Source organism: Scomber scombrus, chromosome 8, assembly GCF_963691925.1.
Source record: "Scomber scombrus chromosome 8, fScoSco1.1, whole genome shotgun sequence".
Taxonomy (NCBI): domain Eukaryota; kingdom Metazoa; phylum Chordata; class Actinopteri; order Scombriformes; family Scombridae; genus Scomber; species Scomber scombrus.
The window spans coordinates 6,072,168-6,091,508 of record NC_084977.1 but is presented as its reverse complement, the minus strand read 5'-3'; positions in this window follow the sequence as shown (position 1 = coordinate 6,091,508).

Sequence of the window (19,341 nt, the reverse complement as noted above, 5' to 3'; positions counted from 1 at the left end):
TTCTTCTCATGAGTCTCCACAAAAATGCAAATAAGCCAAATTCCCGAAATGCCGAACTATTGCTTTAAGGGACGGTGCACTTGAATTACCAAAAACATATTTTCTCATCTACTTAAAATCATATCTGGTCATGATGGATTTTTTTGGTTTTATATACTTTAGCTTTGACTGTGGAATCGTGTTTGTGATGCTCACAGCATTGAAAAATGACATTTATTACCCAAAAATTCACCAGCAGCAACACAACCCTGGATAACCCACTGACCTCACTGCTTTCACTGCTTTTATTAAGTGCTTTATATCTACTTTACACTCAAACTACATTTCTACAGCTGTAAACTGCTACTGTGAGGTCTGCAGATTATCCAAAATAATTGGGACATTGTATCTGGAATGAGATGCTGTTGAAATTTTCGATGTTGTAGGTATCCTAAATGAAACTACATTCACCTCTCAGAAAGGAACACATATTTCTAAACCTGGGAAAGTAAAAACAAAACTATCTGGATTTCTAGATGCCATCATGGTAACTGAGAAAATATATGTTTCTGTAATTTGGGTTAACTGACCCTTCAAAACGTTTGACTCAAGGTCCACTCTCCAGCTTCACCGACATGATCATGTATGGACAAAATGACTGTGCAAACTCCAGCTGCTGAGGAAGACCGCAAGAAGTGGTTGAAAGCTCAGGACGAAGCCAGTAAGTGGACCTTGAGTTAACATTTTTAGTGAAACTACTGTTGATCAAGTTCAATGTTACTCCTCTACTCTTAAAAACTGTTGATTTGTTTACAACCACACAAATGTGATTTGCTGCACAAACACACTGAATACCTGTAGGTGTAACTTGGTGTAATTATAACCTGATGCATTCCACTTTCAAAATACTTGCAATACATTTTCATGTTATACACCAAAGTTTCCCACCAGATCCTTCTCTCTAAGTCTTGAAAAAGTCATGCCATGATGTTTGATACAACTGTATTCAGTAGACAGTAGATGGTTTCTTGTGATCAGCCAACCCACAATGACCCTTTTTAATTATTTTTTTACTTTTGCTGTAATGTTTTATTCTTGCAAATGATGCATTTTTCATGTATTTTGTGTGCTCTTTGTAAGTATTTATTATTTATTTGTCTTTTGTCTGTTCTTTCCACACAGCAGTTTGTAAATGTGGTTTTAAAATGTGATATTTAAATAAAGGAATTGCTCTTATTTAAAGCTAGAAAAAGAAGCTTAAATTTCACTGTAATGCTGGTTTTGCACAACAACAATGAAAAAAAATAGAATTTGTCTTTATGACTGTGCAGGTAAACCTGGATGCCTAAAATATCTGGCTGTTAAAAACCCTGTGAAACAAATTGTATTTATCTTATACATTCACTGGTAATCGACACATATGTATAATATAATATAATCATCTCATTGCATGTCAGTAACTGTTTCAACACTGTATTATCAGATAAAAAGTGCCCAGCATGCTGAACTCTGCCATCAGGATCACAAGTGGGAAAAAAAACCTTGTATTTCCTTTCTATAATATTTTGTATTAGACCTTTAATTTTAATGGGGTTTCTACACATTTGGACTAATAATGTATAACACTGTACGTTCATAGAGGTATTTTTCAGTTTGTGAACTATATTGTGATGATATATCATGCTATCATGGCTAGATTCATTTTAAATAAATTTCACACAGAATATAGTGTTCTATAACTACAGAATATAGCAAAACACATTTTAATTTTGTATTTTAAGACGCTATAAAGTGAATATGCAGTTATGCACTTCCTCAGCTTCTATCCCCCGTCTGTCTGACAGAATACCAAACTAATAGTCTATTAAGTATCTGAGAAATATGCAAAGCAATATAACACACTACATATGATGTATAACACACGTGAAACTGTTTAACATGCTGAGAATTTCACGTGTTCCTATATTTCACTTTGGCCAGTACATAAGAGTGATTCATCAATCTTGCTAACGTAAGTGTAGGATGAGCAGGTCACTGGTACTGTGTTGCATTTCACAGAATAGTTTAAATTCTCTTTCTTACTGACCATGTGGGATAATATGTGTGTGTGTGTGTGTGTGTGTGTGTGTGTGTGTGTGTGTGTGTGTGTGTGTGTGTGTGTGTGTGTGTGTGTGTGTGTGTGTGTGTGTGTGTGTGTGTGTGTGTGTGTGTGTGTGTGTGTGTGTGTGAGAGAGAAAGAAATGTGGATAGCTGTGATGACGTTTTCTTATAGAAATACTGAGAGAGGCCAACTCATTTCAATGGAACAAATATGGGATACAATCAATAAATGCTGATATTATAATCAATTTGATTTGGATTTGAATTTTATGTGATGGTTGCCACACACTCTGCAAAAATGGAAAGTCATTTTTGAATGATACTATGTTGTAAAGCTTATGACATAAGGCTGATTTTGAGGGAATGTGACAATATGACAGCTGAAGAATTCAAGAAGGTTAAAAAGGGAACATTTTTAGAACATATTTCAACATTAATTTTATGCCCTAAGTGGCAGTTTGTCTGTGATAAAAGAGTCGACATAAAAGAGAACATCCAGCACTGAAAAACACTGTCACAAATAATCCTCACACCAAACCTCATACATTTATTCTGATATAAATGTAGTGTCATTCTGATATTAAACATGATATTTGTAATTTAACCAGGAAGTGGTAGAGGCCAGTGGATGTTGCAGTGGTGCATCGATGGGTGCATCTCAATGTAAGACTGAAGACATTTGTTGGATTGTGTTGCCCTCAGGTGGCCGTAAATAGTTACTACATGTGATAGTGCTCAACAGCACTGAACTGTTTGAGATGTGGGCTGGGTTAGGGTTAGGGTTAGGGTTAGGGTTAGGGTTAGTAGTTTTAAGCTGCTTTTCAGGCAATCATTTTATTCAGGAAATTGTTAGTAATTAATTAAACACTGACTTGTATAACTGTAAATTGATTAATTAGGTGAAGCAGGTGTGTGTGGGTATTTATATATAGGCTACTGCTATATGTACATTCTTTTTTTAAAGGGTTAAACAATTAAACATACTGCTTTAATGGCTCTTTAACAAATTCTCTAACATGAGGATAGACTGATAGACTTTTGTTAAATTATTAGCTAAAAAAAATCACATCATAAAGTACTGTATCATATGCCTAACTTAGTACAGTAAAACTGGGGTAACACCATACAAGAAGCTCTGGATATGACTTTCACATTTTTCACAAGTCGTCTTAAAAAATCTTAAAATCTTAAAAGAGGAGTTACAGTCATCTGAATCTATTTCTTAACTCTCCAGAGTCCAGCTCTTCTGTGAGAGGTTGAAATGGTGTTTCTGCACCTTATTCACCTTTCATGCGTGTCACTGTTACATTTGTCCCAAGTGTTATCTCGGTGCCCAATTTTGGATTTGTAGATTATTTGATGTGAATTTATTACTGTTCAATTATATGATGAAGGAGCATCAAATGGGAAGAGCAGTTGTTAACATTTGGTTAAAAGGTCCTGGATTAAGATGCAGAAGTGGCCAGCTGAGGCCTTACTGAAGGGGTTTATATGTTCTCCCTGGTTTCCTCCAGGAACTCATGTTGCCTCTAACAGTTAAAAAAAAAAAAAAAAAGCAGTTCATGTGAACTGGAAAACCTAAATTTCCCTGTGTGAATGATTGTCAGTCATGTGTCATCCTATATCTCATCCTACAGTAACCCCCATCCGACCCTGTGTAGATAATGGGTGGATTTGATGGATGGATGGATATATGACAGACTGTGATCAAAGGGCACTGGAATTCAGACTGCCATATAAAGTTAGTGCAAATAACTGATACATGCAATACACACAGTTGACATATGGGCATATATGAACATATACATTTATGCCCCATATAGACATATATAAATATAAAGAAAAAAAACATATGTATACAACAACAATAACATTTAAATTAAAAACTAAAAAAGTACCTTAAAGTGCAAATTATAGTGCAGCATTGTACAGTCTGACTGCAGTGGGAATGAAGGTAGCTCTGCTTCTTACACTTGTTGGGTTGTATGAGTCTGTTGTTGAAGGAGCTGCTTAAGGCCATCACAGTCTGATGCAGAGGGTGAGAGGTGTTGTCCATGATGGTGGACAGTTTGGCCAAAACCATCCCATCTCCCACCACCTCTATGGAGTCCAGGGGGCAGCCACAGACTGAGCTAGACATAGATATAGATATAGATATAGATATAGATATAGATATAGATATAGATATAGATATAGATATAGATATAGATATACATATACATATACATATAGACATAGATATAGATATAGATATAGATATTGGTATAGACATAGGTATTGGTATGGATATAAACATATTTAGATATAGATACAGAATTAGATATAGACATATTTAGACATAGATATAGACATATATAGATATAGACATAGATTTAGACATATAAGGACATAAATATATACATAGATATAGAGATATATTGACATAAAAAATAACTTCACATTAAAAGCATGTGAAGTGATAATACAGCTTGTGAAATCCCATTAAAAAAAATTCAATAAAAAAAGACATATAGACATAAATATAGACATATATAGACATAAATATAGATATATATAGACATAGATATAGACATATATAGACATAAATATAGACATAGATACAGACATATATAGACATAAATATACATATACATAGATATATATATATATACATATATAAACATAGATATAGACATATATAGACATAAATATAGACATATATAGACATAAATATAGACATATAGACATAAATATAGACATATAGACATAAATATAGACATATAGACATAAATATAGACATATATAGACATAAATATAGACATATATAGACATATATAGACATAGATATAGACATATATAGATATAGCCATAGATACAGATATAGATATAGACATATATAGATATAGCCATAGATACAGATATATAGATGTATAGATATATGCACACACCATCTAGATGATACCATATAGATGCTTTATTAGGGGAGTTATTGGTTTTGACAAATCAACTAATTAATAAGCTTTTTATGTGTGCTTATAACTACATTATAGTGTTAAAAACAACAGTGTTAGCTGCTTGTAAATAGTAATGTAATATGACTGCATGTTGATAAATACAAGTAATACAAGAGTTTAACCAAAGGTACAGATATAGGTGTCTTTCTTTTTTTTTTAGACCTTATGCCAAATTTTAAATAAGATCATTTAGAGTTTAAGATGGAATCTCACATTACTACTGTTGACTACTTACTATAGACACCATGTTCTGGCGTAAAGCATTAAACTGTGCTCCAAACAATACCAACATAACCACATACTCTTATTACGTTGCATCTTGCACCACTGGCATTCTACTTTTGCACAGCATACCTTTAGTCTACATTGTGCTTTAGCATACACTAATATAAACATCTGATGTTGTTTTGTGAATTCCACACAGGACACACATCATCAAACCAGACTCTCGATTGTGACTATTGTGCCATTTGTCTCCACAGTGCCGGGCTGGGAGGGGTAAACACATGTCGTGATAACTCTGAGAGGAGCAGCGGAGAGGAGGTCTGACTTTAAGCTGGCCTGACACCGTGGGTTGTTAGAAGTCTGCCATCAGGTGGATGAAGAAAACACACTGCCTACAGTCCAGCCTTCATTACTTCCTTGGGATCAAGCAATGGCCTTAGCACTCGTCACAAACACTTAGCGTGCTCTTCTCTTCTCTTCTCTCTCCCTCCCTTGCAGGACTTTACACTGCCAGCCATGTTTTGTATGAAGTGGTCATCACAGAACCAATGGCCATCAACCCATATTGCGACCTGGGGGGGGTGAGATAGGGGTTGGGGGGTGGACTAAAGCTAACATGATGTCAATTTCATAAAAGGTTGACTGACTCCTCAATCTGTGCATCTCTCCTTTTTTTTTTTTCTACACACTGCACAATTTGACACATCAAGCGAGGAGACAAGTTATTGTTTTAACGACCTGCTGTGCATCCTGCTTCTCTCTCTCTCTCTGGTTTGATGAGCGCTGCCTGGTTTGTCCTTGGCAGACAACATATTTTTTAACAAATGCAGGTGTTTATGGAGGATAATAAGCACTCATGCAATATCCAGGAAGTAATACCGGCGAGAGAGAGAGAGAGAGATTCACGAGTTTGGAATGTTGTGGCTAATTTTCTGTTCTTATGGTGGTATATCTGAGAAGAAGACATGAGCATTTATTTGGTGTGAGAGCGACTGTGCTGTGATTTTGTTTTTTTTTTGGGGATATGTGCGTATGTGGCCCGTTACTCCACGGATGCCCCGAGGAAAGTGGCAGATCTTCAGCGACAGCACTTTGTGAGCACTTGCACAGCTGATGAGCTGTAATTATGTTTTAATTATTTCTGTAGGGCATCATTCTCTCCTGACTTGAAAATTCTCCTCCTCCTCCCCCCCACACACACACACACGCTCCACCCCCCACCCCCACCCCCCCCGCAACCCCCTTGCAAATTAAGACGTTCAGTATTTTGAAAACATTTGGTGATGAAACTCTCTTCAGCGAAAGTCCGTTAATTACCGCACAGCCTTTCGTGTCAGCACCCATAGAAGGCAGCTTTGATGTCTGCTGCCCAGGATGATAATCAAGGGCACGGATCGCATGTGATTGGCTGTAATTGGGACAAGTTGTTTCAAAAAAAAAAAAAGGGCACCACATGACTTTGACGGCTGCTTTGCACAGCCACTGCTCCAAGACACTAACCTCCCCTACACCCCCACCCCTCTATACCCCCCCCATCCTGTGCCCACGGGTGAGGAAGCCTTGTCACTTATTAAGGAGGCTGTTGCCACGAAGTGACAGATGTCCTGATGTGATCTGTCTGCATCTTTGGCCTCCATCTGTCTTGTTAGTACACATAGTTAAGGATGGTGTGAGGAGAGAGAGCTGTTGTTCTTTCATATATGTTAAATGTATCGGAAGCTCCTGTTTTCTGGGAGCTGAAGCTAGCTCCCCTGGCAATCCTCTCTCTCCACAACAATCTCTCAAGCTCTTCTTCTTTTCCACCTCTTGTGTTTTTTTTTTTTTCTTGTTTTTTTTTTTCTTTCCTCCACCAGTTCTGCAGGCCCTGATGTTCAGGGTTCAGTGCCACTGAACTATCTCTAAATCTCCATTTTTGCTCTGCTTTGCTCCCTGCTTGGCAGAGAAAGATTAGGGGGCTCGGGTCCTGGGGTGCGTATCCCACCCTCTCTCTCGTCCTCACACCCTCCCTCTCTTCGCCCATCCTCTGAGATTCAAATCCTTTTAGCTTCTTCCTCAGGTAAAATTGCCAAGGACCTTGTGAGCCCTAGGTTCCCCTGGAGGTAAAATCTATAATGGAGTTTTGATTTGAGCAGGAGCAGCCTTGAAAATGGACTTCTTTAACTAGGTAGCTGCCTCGCAGAAGGTCAACAGTACTCCAGGTGGACACAACATGCCACAACTGTGTTAGAAAAAGGCAGAACAAAGGAGCAGTTTTACTCCAAAAGAAAGTGACCCGTAGACACTGTTGTAAATAAAAAATCAAAGTGATGCTTTGTGTGTTGTTGTTTTTTCTTCTTTTTTAAATTTCACAAATGGAATCATTCAGCATCGCTTACAATCTCAGCATCGAGTCATACATATTGTAAGGATGTCTCTGTTGGCAGAATATTCTCATGTTTACCCCCGATGCCAATCACACATTTGTGGCTGTGTGCCATAAAAATTACATTCAGAAAACACTCTGCAACTAGAAATGACTGCAAATGTATGAATATGTCAGGAAAGAGTTGATCAGTTTACATCTAGCTGACAAGATTTGAAGTGCTTTGACTTGAAGATAGAGGGCACCAAAGGCTCAGTTTTGGAATGACTGCTGTTCAAACGTCAACACAGAGGATGGGAAGTGTTCTGTGTATTTTTGTAATTTTAGACTATACAGGGTCAGGTTCAGGTTTAGAGTCAAGGTTAGGGTCAAGGTCAAAGGTGAAGAACTTCAAAAAAAAAAAAACCAACCCATACATACATAATTTGACAAAATAAGGGAATAATATTAAATAGCAAAATGTAATAACAATAATAATAATAATAGTAATAATAGTAATAATAATGACATAGTAAGATAACATAACAATAATAATAATAATGATGATGATGATGATGATGATGATGATGATGATGATGATGGTGGTGGTGGTGATGATAATAATAATGATGATGATGATGATAATAATAATAATAATAATAATAATAACAATAATAATAATTATAATAATAGTAAAAAATAATAATGATGATGATGATGATGATGATGATGATGGTGGTGGTGATGATAATAATAATAATAATAACAATAATAATAATAATGATGATGGTGATGATGATGATGATGATGATTATGATGATGGTGATAATACTACTACTACTACTACTAGTAGTACTAATATTAATATAATAATATAATAATGATAATAATAATAATAAGTCATGATTACTTGTAGTGGTATTCATGATATTGTTATTTTTCAGCGTCATAGTTTCATGATTTAAATCATTTGTGGCCATATGTAAAAAGTATCCATTTAATAACAAGGAGCAAATTGACATGCAATGAGCTTAATCACCACAGCAGATGTTACAGACTGCTAAAAGAGTGACAGAGTTTGAGAATTAGAAAATTTCACACAAATATGCTTCATTACCACTTTATTGATGTACCCTCTGCTGACTCTCAATTATTCATCAGCCACTCAAAAAAAAGAAAAACAGGGAAAAAAACTGTTTGCTCTGCCTCCGTATGCTCCGTATCAAAACAGAAATCACATCCCTGCCGCAGCTATAATCTTAGTTAATCAGCATCATTTAATGCACTTAGCCGCACTGTTTCAAATTCAAATGAAACACTTGTGTAAAAGCAATCGCCGTCTGCCCTAGTTCTCATCGATGGTGGGTTTGTCAAAATGATGCAATTGGTCATTACCTCGCATCAGATGCCTTGGAGACATAATTCTGCCTGACAGTTGGATTCTAGCTTTGACAGCCTCGAACTTGTTGAGTTTTCTCTAAATACTTGCCATTGCAATGAGTTAAACATCCCCCGGAGGCACCGCAGAGTTTTCCTTTTGAACAAACACCCGAGGGACACCAAGCTGGGACTGCACGAGGAACTGGAGGTCTTACGGAGAGGGCTGTTTGGGTTTATCTAATGGTACAATGGGTAATTTCTTCTGCCACTGCAGAGGGAGGGAAAAAAAAGAGGGATGAAAAGAGAGAAGGGAGTATGTTTAAGAGAGAATCTTTATCTGGGCTTAATTTCCCATGCTCAAGCAGAGTGGAGGATTTTTTTGCTGTACAGATCTCTTTTGTCAGATCTTACCTACCCATGGAAGACCCAGGGGCACTCTAAGAACATACGCATCACCTAGATTTGCCTTCCAGCCCACTTCTCTCCAGCGACTGCACCCTCTTCCCCGCCGGCTTCTTTGTGTAGAAGAGACGAGCGAGCATTTTGGAAATCAAATCTCAGTTTGTCGGCGTAAAAACTGGAGCAGACTTCAATTTGAATAGATTTATTTCTACATTGTTTCTACGCTAATTGTTCCGAGCACATTACATACATGCGACGAACCCCCTACTTCTTCTTCTTCTTGCGCTTTGCACGGTTGTGATGCAAAACGGGGTTGAACGGAGAGCCGCTGTGAGAACTACTACGTATGTCTCGGTGCCCCTCCCTGGCTGTACCATTTGAGAATCCCTCCAGAATGAGAAATGTAATCCTCCACTTGCTTATCAACCAAAAATACCAACATTATTATCTTAAATCTGTGTCCTCTCCTGTTATCTGCCACCTGCCAGTAAAATACTCTTTTAGTTTCCAAGCTGCATGCTTCTGTTCAAGTCTCAAAACACCCTAAGAGGCCCGAGCCCCCGGAACGGAGTGTGGCTGGTCTCTGAAGGCCGAGCCACTTTGCAAGGGAGAATGCAGGCAGGTACAGCAGTCATCATTGTCAAAAAGGAGTGCACAACACTACTGGGACAAAGGAAGGTGCTGGTGAAAACACGAGGTGAGTGGAACAGGCTGAGGTGGCGAGAGAGAGGGAGGGGAGGAGGGAGGTTGAAGAGAGTCCCAAAGCTCCCCTACCAGTGATGACCAGAGTGTCCATCAGCGAGGTCTCACGGGTGCCCACTGAAACAGCAGCGCTGGCAGAGCTAAAAAACACCCACCCTGGGAAAGTGCTTTTTCTCCCGCCAGACGCCGAGTGATGGATTGGGCCGGCCAGTGCACACAATGCATTTGTGAAGAGAGAGAGAGAGAGAGAGAGAGAGAGAGAGAGAGAGAGAGAGAGAGAGAGAGAGAGAGAGAGAGAGAGAGAGAGAGAGAGAGAGAGAGAGAGAGAGAGAGAGAGAGAGAGAGGGGGCGGTGGGAGGGTGAGGGTGGTGAAAAAAGACAAGGTCTGTCAGAAAAACACTTCCACTTTACTCCTAGAATGCACTAAAATATTTAACGCTTCGATATTTATTTCATTATTCCACACATCGGATGTGAGAATGGACATACACACAAATGGAAGCGTACAACAAAAGGTTTAAAAGTCACATACTGTATGCCGAACCGGCTCAAGTATAGACAAAGAGACGCACCGGGATGAATATTTCAACGGGGTTGCCATATTTTTTTTAAAGGCAAAGAAGGAAATTAACTACGATTAAACACTTCCAATGACAACTAAAGGGCCTTGGAAAGTTGGGGAGTAGATTTCCAGAGTGGCCGCCGTGTGTTTTTCTTCCTGAATGATGGAAATGCTTCTACTGAGAGGTACGCACCACACCTGCCAACCTCAGGAGTCAACAGTATTGATTAAACCGCTGCATCCTCTTAAATCCATCCCCATTTCCTTTGAAGGCGAAAATCATCCTTGATATCTGCCAACAGCTTACTTACTTAGGGATTTCTTCCTTTCCATCTAGGTTGTATTAATTAATGCATGCTTTTCTTAAATTAGCCCTCTGAGGAGCTATAACTCAAATTCCTGTATTTATGGAAGTAATAGGTTGGGAAAAAATGCTAAACTGAAATAATTATGCAGTCCAACACTTTGCTTTGAGAATAAACTGCAAGAAACCTGATGAAATATGAATGTGCATTGGGTGCAAAGATAGTTAAATATTTACAATCCTGTGTTAGTCCACAACCCCAGTAAAGATGCTAGTCAACTGCAATAATTGCTTTACTGCAAAACTTTGCACTTGATTTACAGATTCATGGATTGTTGTACAAGTTCAGAGCGCTTTTCTTTACAAAAAAAAAAAAATCCATCTATTAAAATATATATATATATTTTCTGGAAACTGCACCCTACACAATCCTGCATACATTCCATTTTTCTGCTTAATATAATCATGCAGGTAGTTGCATCTTAGGCATAAAGGGCATGCAGCAGTAGGATGGTGAGGGAGCCCCCTGAGGGACTGATCTTATATCAGGAGACTGTATATTTCTACGCTAAAGAGGCTATTCAAACCCACCAATGCTTGAATTATTAAAGACACTGTAAGTTTTTTCAAAGCCTTGATTTAGCTTTCTTAAGGGGTGGGATGTGTGCAGTGTTGGTAGTGATGTGGCCAGGGGTTGGGGATAGTAGGGAGGGGAGGAAGAGGAGGAGTGTGGTGGGGAGTTGTGGTGGTGGGGAGTTGTGGGCTATCAGAGGCTGGACTGTTTTCTGTTTTCACCCCCCCCCCCCCCCCCCTCACTCCCACTCCCACTGTTGGCCCTCATCTGCTAAAATGGCCTTTTACTTTCTAAGCATGCTTTTACTGCCTTTGAAGAGTTATTTTTGTTGATGAAAAGGATACGCCGCCTCGGTTAAAGCAAGCCCCGGCTATTCACGAGGTTGTTTAATACTTTCCCCTCAGTTTGGCTTATAAATTTATCATCAGTAAAGTATACCAGTGGTCTCATGCCTTAGTACAGGCTTCAAGCTAAGTGGCTAGGGCGACCGAGTGAGTGAACGAAGGACGGAGAGAGAAAGGAAAAAAAAACACAGAGCGAGAGAGAGAGAGAGAGAATGAAGGAGAGAAAAACGGTTTAACAGTGGTTGATCCCGTTCTGGAGTGGAGGACTGTGTACTCAAGGTTTTAAGACATTAAAAGTCTTAAAATGGCTTTATCGATGACTCTCTTGATTCCTAGATACAGTACAGAGGCCTCACTTGTTAACAACTTGTATGTTAATGACTTGTATTAGAACTGATCAATCTACTTTGGATGCAAGCGGTTCCCATCGCTTTGAAGTGAACGCATTGATTGGAGAGAATATAACAGAATTAAACAATCGGTCCTCCTAAGTGCTGAGTGGAGCTGTCTGTTATTGTAAGCCTGCCTTCCTTTCTATTAATAGATAACAATACAGCAGCAGTAGTAGAACACAGATTACTATATTGACAGATTACTCTACAGGCTGGGTGTTGAAACTGGATGACGTGGATTATCTTCAATGACGAAGGTTTTAAGCTTTCGGTGTCGATTCTTTTCTACAATATCCATAAATGGTAATTATGATATATAGTAAAGCTCAGGGAAAGATTGTGCTCATGGTAAATAAGCTAAGGCATATAGGTTAAATGTAGACGTACATAGAAGTCTAGCATACTACACAGTCTTCCACCAACTCTACCTCCACACTGCTGCATCATAAAGGGTGCTACTTTCTGCACTGGATATGAATCATGAAGTGTGGAAATATCCATTATCAATGTAATTTAGTTCCTATATACCAGAGGTGACCAAATTATTCCATAAAGGGTTCATGTGGCTGCAGGTTTTCATTCCAACCAAGCGGGAGAACACCGGACTTGACTCATTTAAACAACTGATATCAGTCTTCAGACAGTTGATTGGTCATATCGCGTGTTCTTGATTGGTTGGAGCAACAACCTGCAGGCCCTTGAAGGGTCTCGGCCCTCTATGGAATAGTCTGGACATGCCTGATCTATATCAAGCTTTAAAAATCCCATTTATTTACAGAGCTTGCTGTGTACACATGAGGTATTACGCTTTCCAAGTTGTTGCCACAAAGTTTGGAACACACTATTGCCTAAAATACCATTGTATACTGTGATACTGAAGCTGCACCAATCAGTATTTTGGATCAAATCACTATGTGTAACATGAAAGGTGCTAAACAGCTTAGCATTTGTAGCGTCTTTCAGCATTGTTTGGGCCCAAACCTTTACTGTTGTGGTTATCTTTCACTGCCATCATTAACCTTGTTTCCAGCAAGAAATCTCTTTACACTACTTGCGCAGAACCAAATAGACACACTTAGCAACTAGCTGGTGAACATAGTGGAGCATTTAGCAGCTAAAGAGCCAGATATTTCCCTTAGAAGTTATGAAAACACACAGCTAAAAGCAGATTTACTTTAGTATACATTATACGCATATTTAAATTTCTTGGATTGCCTGAAACATGACATCAAATAAATGCTAACCCTTTCCCCATATCAACTTAAAAAGGTGATAATATGTTAATGTTGTGTTTAAAGCTTGCACTGCCCCCAAGTGGCCAAAAAATAAATCAATTAATACCGTTTAAATATTTCCCTTTAAATAAATCCCAAACCTTATTTTTCTATGATCACCCTTCAAGAATTTTCCACAACTTCCATATAAAGATGTTCAAGATCTCTGTTATAATTTAGAACCTGGCTTTAGCCATGTTAAAACCACCAGATCCTGTACATAACCACACATAACCTCCAACACCGCCACCTCTGCTCTCTGCTCCCTGTATTTCACTGCTAGATAAATAAGAAGGGATGCTGTTTATGGATGCTATTCCAGGTGGAATATTGCTGGTGTATTGCCCATCAAACAGATGTCTCTCCTGAATTTGTTACCTCAGGATCCTCCCTGAATACCAAATCAGGGGAAACATACAAGTTGTGCATGATTCTGATTTATTCATCCAATCCTATGCACCATACAGAGACAATAGCATGCAAATCAATGGCATTTTATTACATATATACTGTATAGAAGTATGGATATAGGAATTGGATGTTTTATTGAATTGTCTCCTGCAAGGACATCATAGATAAATAAATGATACAGCCTCGAATTGCTGCTGTTTCTGACAAAATGAAGGGACTGGGATTTGGATGACCGTTAGGAAGCCTCCTAAAACAAAACGCAGGTTGCAGTTGCATTGCAGTAGCACGGCGAGGTGGTCTAGACTCGCTCCACGTTCGATCCCGCTTACATCATTTCCTTTCTTAAAGTGGGAGGGCATGGAACTCATGATATCAACCCCCCCCTTCTTCCTCCTTTAGCCGACCACATGGCCCAGCCTTTCTTTATTGATAGTGGAATGCTTGACAAAGCAGGGTAATTAAAGCAATAGTGCCGGGTTGGGTTTCATTGATAAAGATTGGAGCCGATGCACCTCTCTGTGGTGTGTCAGCAGCAGAGAGCTCCCATCCTCTGGATCCCTCATTCGCCTTTCATCTCCCCCACTCAGCCATGAAAAATTCATTCAAGACCTCCAGAAATATTTATTGTAAAATCTTAGGGAGAAGTGGTAGCACTGAAAAATTCATGGCCTTATTCGCCTCCAACAGCTGTGGACCCCTTAATTAATTTGATTGCTCACATTACACAATAAATTCATTTATACAATATTTATCTGTCCCTTTCCTCAACTTGGTCTAATCAAACAGACATACATACAAAGCTAGTGTGTTTTTTTCATTCTTTTTTTCACATTCCCCACAGTACAGTATATTTTTCTGTATAACAGGAAATTTTAATTTTTTAATCTCACACAATACTCTGTAGACATGCGGACGCGGTATCATAAGAATCACTAGAAAACAATAAATAGATTAGAAATAACAAGTTTTATCACCATACATTTGGTGTTAATAGTGTTTTTGTCTTATTTGCTCTTTTAAAACACGAGATGTCCCTGTATAGGATAACTGAAAAGATTACAATAGCTCTTATGAATTTGGATATCATTTAACATTTTCTGACAGACTGTTACATGAATTGTGATAATGACCGTCCGTGCTCTGTGCTACTTTCTACTGGGATGTCCATTATTTTGCATTGTTTGATGTGTGTTTTCCTTCTCCCACATGTAAAGCTTGACACACATCAGTGGGGCTGCTGTTTATAATGGTGAGTGGTGACAGTCATGCTGCTTTGTTGGTGTTCAAATGTGTCATCACAGCTAAATTGATGCTGATATATACCGCAGGACAATCCTTTCATTCAGTATTTTAGACCTCCTGTCTCTCATCTCCAGCGGTAATATTACAGCTTCACCCTAAAAACTTCAAGTTGGAATGAAAAGGATTTAACATGTAGCTCCAAATACCTCCACAGCGATTGAAAATCACTTTCTAGAGTCTGTTATTCGTTTGCCTCCTTAAGGGTGTAACATTTTGTTTCTCAAATTGGGTTTTGGGCATACGCAAACACAAAATGATACGCTTCAAGATTATGTTTGTCTTCTTTTTTTCCCCCAGACGCATTCATATGAGCAGCAACCAATCTGTAGGAAGCCTTGACAGCTAGTAACAGCGAGTAACAGCTCCATGTGACAGGTGTCTTCCTCCGGTATGTAATCACAGTGTGAGGAACCATGCTGTGCAAAACAGACAACAACAGTTTTTATAATGATGGAATATCTACAGTGTGCAGACTTAAAACGAGGACTCTTCAGATGCACTTTTGAATTGCATTTTTAAGTCAATGGCAGCCGTGTAAAAAAAAAAGCACAGCCTGAAAATAAAACACAGTCTCCTAAAGGTTAACTTTACAGTTAGTGAGTTAGGGTAGATGAGAGATAATAGGGCCTATCAGACAATTCATTACCCCTGGACCCAGGTATTCAGTCTTGTTGCCCACTGAGATTTGGTACTGGTCCAGTCCTGCACCAGATGTAACCCAAGAGGAGTGCCGGGTCAGGGTTAATGGCGATAGCATAGTATCATGTTCTGCTCTGTTGAAGTCCACCCTCTCACCCTGCCAAGAGGGCTGAGAGGTCAGCGGGTACATTAGTCTCAGCCCTATTCTTCATTAGCCTTGCTAATTACAGGTCTCCTCTACGGGGATGGCAGCTCATGCCTGGGACAAGCCTTGCGCTCTTCTGCCTCCTGTCTTTACTTTACGCCACCACGGGGCCCTGCCATATGCTGGGCTTTGGTCGGCTTCTACAAAAGAGATACTTATTCTTATACTCACTGCTTCTCCAGCCAGTTTAGACATATGTCAAGTCAACACATATCCACACCCAAGATCACTTGCAGGACTACGCTCTCTGACATGAAGCCCCAGAATTTTGCGCACTGACAGGCCTTGTTTTCTGCTATGAGAAAGCTCTCTTACAGGTCCTTTGCACCATTATCGATGGAGGGGTGGCCTGTGACATTGCCTTTGGCCTCTATCGCCTATTGTTGTTATGTGTAAGACAGCTCTTCTAGCGCTGGCAGTGCTCCGAGAAGCAGCGCTGCCTGCTGGGCGAGGTGTCAGAATGATGATTGCTTTCTGACCTTGGCCGGCTCTCCATTACATCCATAATGAAACCTGCACCTCCTCTACAGCTGCCTCTAAATGGTAAAAGGTGCCTCGCTGTATGTCTTCGCCTTTGATTTCTCATGGTTGCTGGCATTTGATCCTTAACGCGTTTCCTCTTTTGGTGACCATGCACCTCTGGGACCTGCCATCATGGCGCAGTAGTTGGGTGCCTTGGTCGCTCCACAGTCATTCATCTGTGGCCCAGTCTGCTGCTCTTTGATTACACTGTGTGAGCAAGTAGGAGAGACCTTTAAGACTGTCTTATCTCTTCAGACTAAGAGCAAGCCTGTGACCCTAATGTGGAAAACTAACCTCACTATAACTCAAAGAATCTACTGGTTGTATCATTTGGGCCTAACAATTTGAGTAAAAAGACTTTGTTCAAATTTACTGATTCCTATCATGATTGTAATTTAAATAAATAATTTTCTTTACGTCTTATTCCAGACCTGTTGGTGGTATATTATATATATTATATTATACATTGTACACATTTAGCAAAATAAATTTGTATCAAGCTGACTCTAAAAGCTGAATTATGCAGTTACTTGAGGTGTTTCAAGGTTTTTAACTTAATTTACATGTAAGCTGAGCTAATTTTATAAAGAAAAAATACCAGGAGATGAAAATACCAGCATTTAGTATAATAGAAATTACACTATTGGTACTGACACGACTTGATTTAAATTTAAAGGTTTATATATTTGTTTAATTTTTTAGCTTATTTAAAGGTATAGTGTGTAGAATTTAGTGGCAACTAGCAGAACGAACATAGCAGAAATAGAATCTAATATTCATAAGTATGTTTTAATTAGAGTATAATCAGCATGAGCCCTTTATATCTACATAGAGAGAGGGTCCTCTTCCATGGAGTTCTTCCATGTTGTACCACCATGTTTCTACAGTAGCCCAGAACGGACAAACCAAACACTGACTCTAGAGAGGGCCTTTTGTATTTTTCGCAAGTAGGTTGTGAGGGGAGGGGTATTCAGTTAGTTGCAATCTGCAACCTCGCCACTAGATGCCACTAAATCTTACACACTGGTCCTTTAAAGGTGACAATTAACATCAATAAACATATGGCTCATCTGCAGTGATGGGACAGATGTGACAGTCACAAAACGGGTATATAGTTGTCCCTGTATTGTAATAATAACTGATAATGAAGAGTGCTTCTTTTTAGATGGAACAAGCTGAGTGTAATTAGCTCTAGCATGAGGAGAGTTTCATTTTGTAGTTGAGCCATCTCATAGAATTAATGTTAACAGGCTACAGCTGATTAAATTTGCTAGTGACCTTATAGCTGGTGAAGTTGACACCAATGTCACCACCTATACTTTCACTTTATGTTTTTACAGCTTTGTAAATTGCACTCTTTAAAATCACAGCTCTAATAGTAGAAGGATTAATCCCTACCCTATACCCTCCACCAAAGCAGTAAAATGTGCTTTTGCTATCTAATTAATCAATTTTTGAACAAAATACTGCAAGTGGGCGGCAGGTCAGTTCCCTCTGCTGTGTGTGCAAGTTGTCAGCTCATGCTTTTGGAGACTGAAGGAAAAGAGAAGAGCGGTTGTTAAGTGAGAAAGTGGAAAGGGGAGCTTTTGAGCAGCACAGAGGTACCATCCCATAACTTCTCTGCACACAGGCCTGTCTGAAAGGTCCCATTGATCAGCTGCGAGTCTCTTGTTCAGCACTAACCGCTATCCCTCATCCCAAACTGTCACAAAGCCATCAAGATCAAATCCCGCTTCTGCATGGCAGGCCTGAGAGTGCGTTTCCCTCTGATACCATACAACCCCAATAGACAGGGGAGCAATAGAAAGCGCCCAGTAGAAAACTAGAACTGCTGCCACATCTTTGGCAACCATTACTGCCTTTTTTTGTGACACGTTTTTTGATATGTCACCTTCTGATCTGATGCGGGTTTCTGCTGGTCTCGCCTCAAGGGGTCGGGGGGTAGGCTGCGCTTGCAGAAAAGTCGGCGAGAAAACGAGCACTTTACATTCAATTGCTCCCCGTTTGGTACTTCTTTCCTCGCCACATCTGAGGAAGAGAGCAGACAAACAGATATCCAGAGGAGCTTTCTCTCCTTTTTCATCCCCATTGTCAAGTTAATTTACAGCAGCATCTTCCTGGATGCAGGATGCCATGTGAGTTATTGATTATTTTCCTGCCGCTCTCAGAGCCATCATTCTGAGCCTTGATGGAACAATGAGGGAGGGTTGGGCCCCAGAGGAGTTTTATGTACAACTCTGTACACGCCACTTTACACTTGTAGTCACTGTCGGGAACATACAGCAGAATTCAATTTACACCGCTTTTAGACAAATGTAAACAAGGCACAAGTGCAAATCTCTGTAGTCTGGGGTCATCAGACGCAGAGCAGGCAGGAATGTGATTTGACTTCCACTAAAGGATGTGTAAATTAGAAAAAGAAAAAAATGAAAAGTAAATCTTCAAAACAATAGCTGTGAAAACACTTTTTTACCGGTTTAACCATTTTTACTGTTGGGGGGGGGGAGATAAAAAAAATGACAATTTGATAACAGCGATGTGACTACAATAGAACTGGCATGCTTTATTACACTATCAACACATGCGATGTGAGGTTGGAAGCGGTGCACATCTTCCCTTTGAATCGTTGTTAATTTGAAGACAAGTAAATGAATTCTTTCCCCGGAGAGTGACAGACTGTGAGAGCATCT